The following is a 5,559-nucleotide window of genomic DNA, read 5'->3' on the forward strand; positions in this document are numbered from 1 at the left end:
GGGGAATGTGCTGGGCCGATGTGGAGGGAGCTGGGGGTGGCAGACAGTGAGGATGGAGTTATCTGTTGCTCTTCCCCGGCTCCCCTACCTGCCGAGGAGGCTGAAGGCCCCTGAGCTGCTGGTCTCATACACCTCCACGTAGTCAAACTTGCACTCATCCTGGGCCTCCAGGCTGAAGTTGTGGAACTGTAGTTCTATGCCGTGTCCGGCAGGCACCAAGATATGCCAGGTGCAGAGCTGGGGGAGGGCACAGGTGGAGCGATTCACGGCCCCTTCTCCTGTCTCATCCTGGGCACCTAGGCTGAGCTCCAGAAGGGGCTTCTTCCCCTACTGCAGGCTGGGGGGTGTGGTGGCGCTTTCATCATTGGTGGCTCTTAATGGAGGAAGGGCCTTTAACCTACCTGGTTTCAGAGATGAGTCGACCCAGCATGGGAACATCTGGGTACACAGCAGGCACTGAATAATATTCCCTTATTCCCTGTCTGCTTGATCTCTGACCTTCCCAACTACAAGATAGTGTCTACCACGCTGTTTCCATCACAGTAACTCAGGCGCTTAGGTGTGTTAGTGTGTGCCCCTCCCCCTCTGCGTGGAGCACTGTGCTTGCCTGCTGGTGAGGGCACTGCTCACAGGAGAAAGGACAGGAAAGGGAGAGAAGGTGTCTAGGTCTTGGGGAGGGTTGAGGTGTGGAGTCTAGCTGTCGGTGCTGTCACTGTCACACGGTAGGAAACCTACACCCTGAAAGCAAGATTACTTCACGCCTCTTTCTCCATGGGCTAAGCCCTCTTGGAAAATCCCAGCCTAGACTTGCTGTCCTCAGGGAGAAGGGAAAGGGATTGGTAATCTGTTTTGTGTTAGCCATACTTAGGCTGAGGGTTTGGTGGGGAGGGAGGTGGGGAGATAGCCTCATATTTCTGGCTACTATTTGTAGAATGTCTGGGCAAGAGGTCTACATGCAGTTTCTTTTCTTTCATAACTATGAGGTAGCGTCACCAGTTTACAAATGCTGGTGCTGGGCTCTGAGAGGTTACGTCACTTTCCCAAGGTCACACAGCTGGTAAGATGCAGAGATGAGAGTTGAGCCTAGGACTGGATAGATCTGAGCTCACGTTTTTTAATGATGTTCTCCTTTCCCCCACACTGGGGCTGAGGCATGCTGGGGAAGCAGAGGGATGGGAGTGACATGGGGGCAGAGTGACGAACCCCCTGGGGACGGAAGCAAAGGGGACAGATTCTGTGATCCCAAGGCTGCTTTTCTTGCAGTCAGGAAAGCAGCGGCCTCCACCCACAAGTTCTTCTCCATTCGTCCCTGGACGGCCTTGGACTGCCTTTATCTAGGGGGTCAAGCTGTTTCCTGGACCCTTGGAAGTCTATGGGTACTTGGTCTTTAGGGAAGAGACTTTCTGGGAGTTGTAGGGATGAGTGTTCTTGAAAAGGACCAGACAGTCCCAGACCACAAAGTACTTCTCATTCTGGTTGGATCAAGACAGAGAAGGACCCCCTGCCACAGTGTTAAGAGCCTTGCTATGGGGGCAGCTTCATGGACAGAGTGGCCCTGTGCTGAGCTCTGAGGAGGATGAGCTGGGAGAGCCACGCCTTGGGGGAAGCCGTCCGTTTGCTGTGATCATTGAGAGAGAGGCTGCTGTGCCAGGGTCTGGCCAGGCACTGGGCTGATGGAGCCAACTGGGACAAGATGCCCTTGTCTCAAGGAGCCCCTAGTCTATTGTGACAGTTCTCAAAGTGGGGCCCAAGGCTTCTTTTAGAGTGACTGAGAGCTTAGAACTAGGCTCATAATAACCCTAAGACATGATGTGCCTTTTTCATACTCATTCATGTTTTCCAGATGCTCCGTGACATGTGATATGACATCGGGTTGAATGCCGAAGGAGACGCGAGTCCAGCTGCCTTCTATTAAGCCACATGCTAAAGAGATTTGCTCAAATGTAAAACCACGCTGCCCTTCTTACTCATTTTTTTTTCAGAAAATATAGGTTTTTTTTTTTAACTTATAGTTTTAGTAGAGATGGGGGTCTCACTATGTTGCCCAAGCTAGTCTCAAACTCCTGGACTCAAGTGACCCTCCTACCTCAACCACCCAAAGTGCTGGGATTATGTGGTTTTTAAAAAATTATGTTAGCATGTAAAGGGTTTATCATATTAAAATTTATTATTTAAAAATTAGTAAGAAAATACTTAAATTTCTCTCAGCTTTAATATTAATTTGTTAAGTATGAATAGATAGAACCCACACAAACCAAAGTTCTTTGGGGTTCTCCATAATTTTTAAGAATGTAAGTGGGTGGCCAGGCACAGTGGCTCATCCCTGTAATCCCAGCACTTCGGGAGCCAAGGTGGGTGGATCACCTGAGGTCAGGAGTTCGAGACCAGCCTGGCCAATATGGTGAAATCCCATCTCTACTAAAAATACAAAAATTAGTTGGGCATGGTGGTGGGTGCCTGTAATCCCAGCTACTAGGGAGGCTAAGGCAGGAGAATCGCTTGAACTGGGGAGGTGGAAGTTGCAGTGAGCTGAGATCAAGTCACTGTTACTCCTAGCCTGGGCGACAGAGTGAGACTCTGTCTAAAAAAAAAAAAAAAAAAAAAATATATATATATATATATATATATATATATACATACATATACATATAAAGCTTTATAGAGAGAAATAAGCATTTTCTGAGCATTGGTAACTTAAAAACATTAATTCTATAAACAGGGAACCAGAGCTAAGTTTCCTATCTTGGGACTTGAGCATGTATTTAGAGGAAAAGTGACTTAGAAAGATTAGTACCACTGGAGTGGAGACCTTCAAGATCCTCAAGTCCAATCTCAGTAATTTGCAGATGAGGCACGGAGGCCCAGAAAGAGGGAGGTTCTTGTTCAAGGTCACACAAGGGCAGTTGCAGGGGAAGCCCCTCCCCTAGGGAGAGGCCTGCTGGATCCAGAGCAAACAATGCGGGAAGAAAGCCAAGTTGCTAGGAGGCAAAGCTTGATGGACAAAAAAGTGGGGACAGACCTGCATGTGTTTGTGGTCTGTGTAACACTAGGACCTGTTGCCATGGGGATGAGAAAGCACCACAGATTAATTACTGAAGAGCTGGGAGCAAGGTGGCGGGCCTGAGAGGAGCCCCTGCCCTCCATGTCACCTAGAGTCCATCTGTTCCCCAGTGGAAGACAACAAAAATTACAGAGCTGCTTCTACCCCCAGCGAAGAACTAGTCAGAGTGCAGCCATTCACTTTACTACAAGCCTCACGTTTTTATTCTGGGGGGATCCTGTTTGCCTGTGGCTTGGGGGCAATCATCAGGGTAAGATTTCCAATGACACCCTGGGTCAGGCCACCCCCAGGGCAGGCCAGGGAAGTTTGAGCCCTTCAGGGAGAAATTCCAGGTTTTGAGTCACTGTTATTTTCAATTCCTCTTCTGCACTCTTGAAAAATGCTCAGAAAAATGCCCCCACAACTGTCCTCCTCCATGAGGTAGGTCTGACAGCAGCACACAGGCCTTAAGTGACAGCAGGTGCTTCTGTCTCTGGAAGGATGGAAGAGTCAGGCTTTTATTCTTCAGTGTCTGGAGCAGTGAAGGCAGTGAGGAAGAATCCTGATGAAATACTCCAGGCTCACCTGGTGGAGACTTCAGCTTTTCTAGTTCTAAGAGCAGAGGCAGAAATGGAAAAGCTGAACAGTGCTGATGAAGAGGTGAGACCAAAGGAGACACGGGTCCTGAGTGCACCAAAGAAGGTAGTTTTTTTTTGTTTTTTTTTTTTTCGAGATGAAGTCTTGCTCTGTTGCTCATGCTGGAGTGCAATGGTGCGATCTTAGCTCATTGCAACCTCTGCCTCCTGGGTTCAAGCGATTTTCCTGCCTCAGCCTCCTGAGTAGCTGGGATTACAGACTCCCGCCACCACACCAGGCTACTTTATGTATTTTTAGTAGAGACAGCGTTTCACCGTGTTGGTCCGGCTGGTCTCGAACTCCTGACCTTGTGATCCACCCACCTTGGCCTCCCAAAGTGCTGGTATTACAGGTGTGAGCTACAACGCCTGGCTGACGTCACCTCTTTAAGCGGTTAATCTGAAGTCTTGAGAAAAAGCACTTTAGGAAACAAAGCCTGTAACATAAAGGGAACTGTTTTAAGTATTAGGGGGAAAAGTTGAGATCTTTGATTTATCAAAGACTAAGCCCTGGTCACTCCATATCCAGCTAATGACACTCTGCTCTAAGAGCAAGTTTTACTGTATTCAGCATCTGCTGGAGAGATGTATTTTAGCTCATCATAGGTCTGTAAAGACACCCAAGTGTTTTTTTTTTTTTTTTTTTTTTGAGATGGAGTCTTGCTCTGTTGCCCAGGCTGCAGTGCAATGGCACAATCTCAGTTCCCTGCAACTTCCACCTCCCGGGATCAAGCAATTCTCTGCCTCAGCCTCCTGAGTAGCTGGGATTATAGGTGCCCGCCACAACGCCAGGTTGTTTGTATTTTTAGTAGAGACAGGCTTTCACCATCTTGGCCAGGCTGGTCTTGAACTCCTGACCTCGTGATCCACCCACCTTGGCCTTCCAAAGTGCTGGGATTACAGGTGTGAGTCACTGTGCCCAGCCTTGTGTGTGTGTGTGTGTGTGTGTGTGTGTGTGTGTGTGTGTTTTAATAGAGACAAGTTCTCACTATGTCACCCAGGTTGGTCTCAAAGTCCTGGCCTTAAGCTATCCTCTCACCTCAACCTCTTGAATTACTGGTAGAGCCACCATGCCTGGCCCCAAGAGTTTCAACCAAGAATCAAGAGAGTATCACGTACCAGCAGTTAAAAAGCAGATAGTTCATTAAAAAATGTGTATTTATTAGGGCCGGGCGCGGTGGCTCACGCCTGTAATCCCAGCACTTTGGGAGGCCGAGGCGGGTGGATCATGAGGTCAAATGATCGAGACCATCCTGGCCAACATGGTGAAACCCATCTCTATTAAAAAAAAAAAATGTGTATTAGGTATGTGAAAACCATATCACATAGGAGAATGTCCCGATTCTTAGGAGATGTATGCTCAAGTATTTACAAGTGGCAATATAACACCTGACCTGTAAATGCTTCGGCAGAGAGAATACAGTTGACCTTTGAACAATGCGGGCTTGAACTGTGTGGGTCCACTTTCACATGGATGTTTTTCAACCAAACAAGGATAGAAAATACTGCATTTGTGAGATGCAAAACCCACGTACATAGAAGGTTGATTTCAATATATGCAGGTTCTGCAGGGCTGACCTTGGGACTTGAGTATTTGGTATGCATGTATCTTGGAACCAATTTCCCTGTGTATACTGGGGGATGGTTGTATATTTAAACGTGTATGTAGAGTCAACAATTGGTGAATCCAGATGAAGAATATAGTGTCCAAAATGTGTATTGTTTAAACAAAAATAGAATTGAAATGTTTAAAAAGTGGGTAATTTTTTCCAGAAACTTGGAATTTACAAACTGGTTGAAGCATTGAAATAGATGGCCCCTAATATACTAGGAGCCCTTCCTAGGTTCAAACACTCCCAAATCAAGATCCCAACATCTGCTGAG

Source organism: Aotus nancymaae, unplaced genomic scaffold (genome assembly GCF_030222135.1).
Source record: "Aotus nancymaae isolate 86718 unplaced genomic scaffold, 86718_ANA_hifiasm-v0.15.2.pri h1tg000012l, whole genome shotgun sequence".
NCBI lineage: Eukaryota > Metazoa > Chordata > Mammalia > Primates > Aotidae > Aotus > Aotus nancymaae.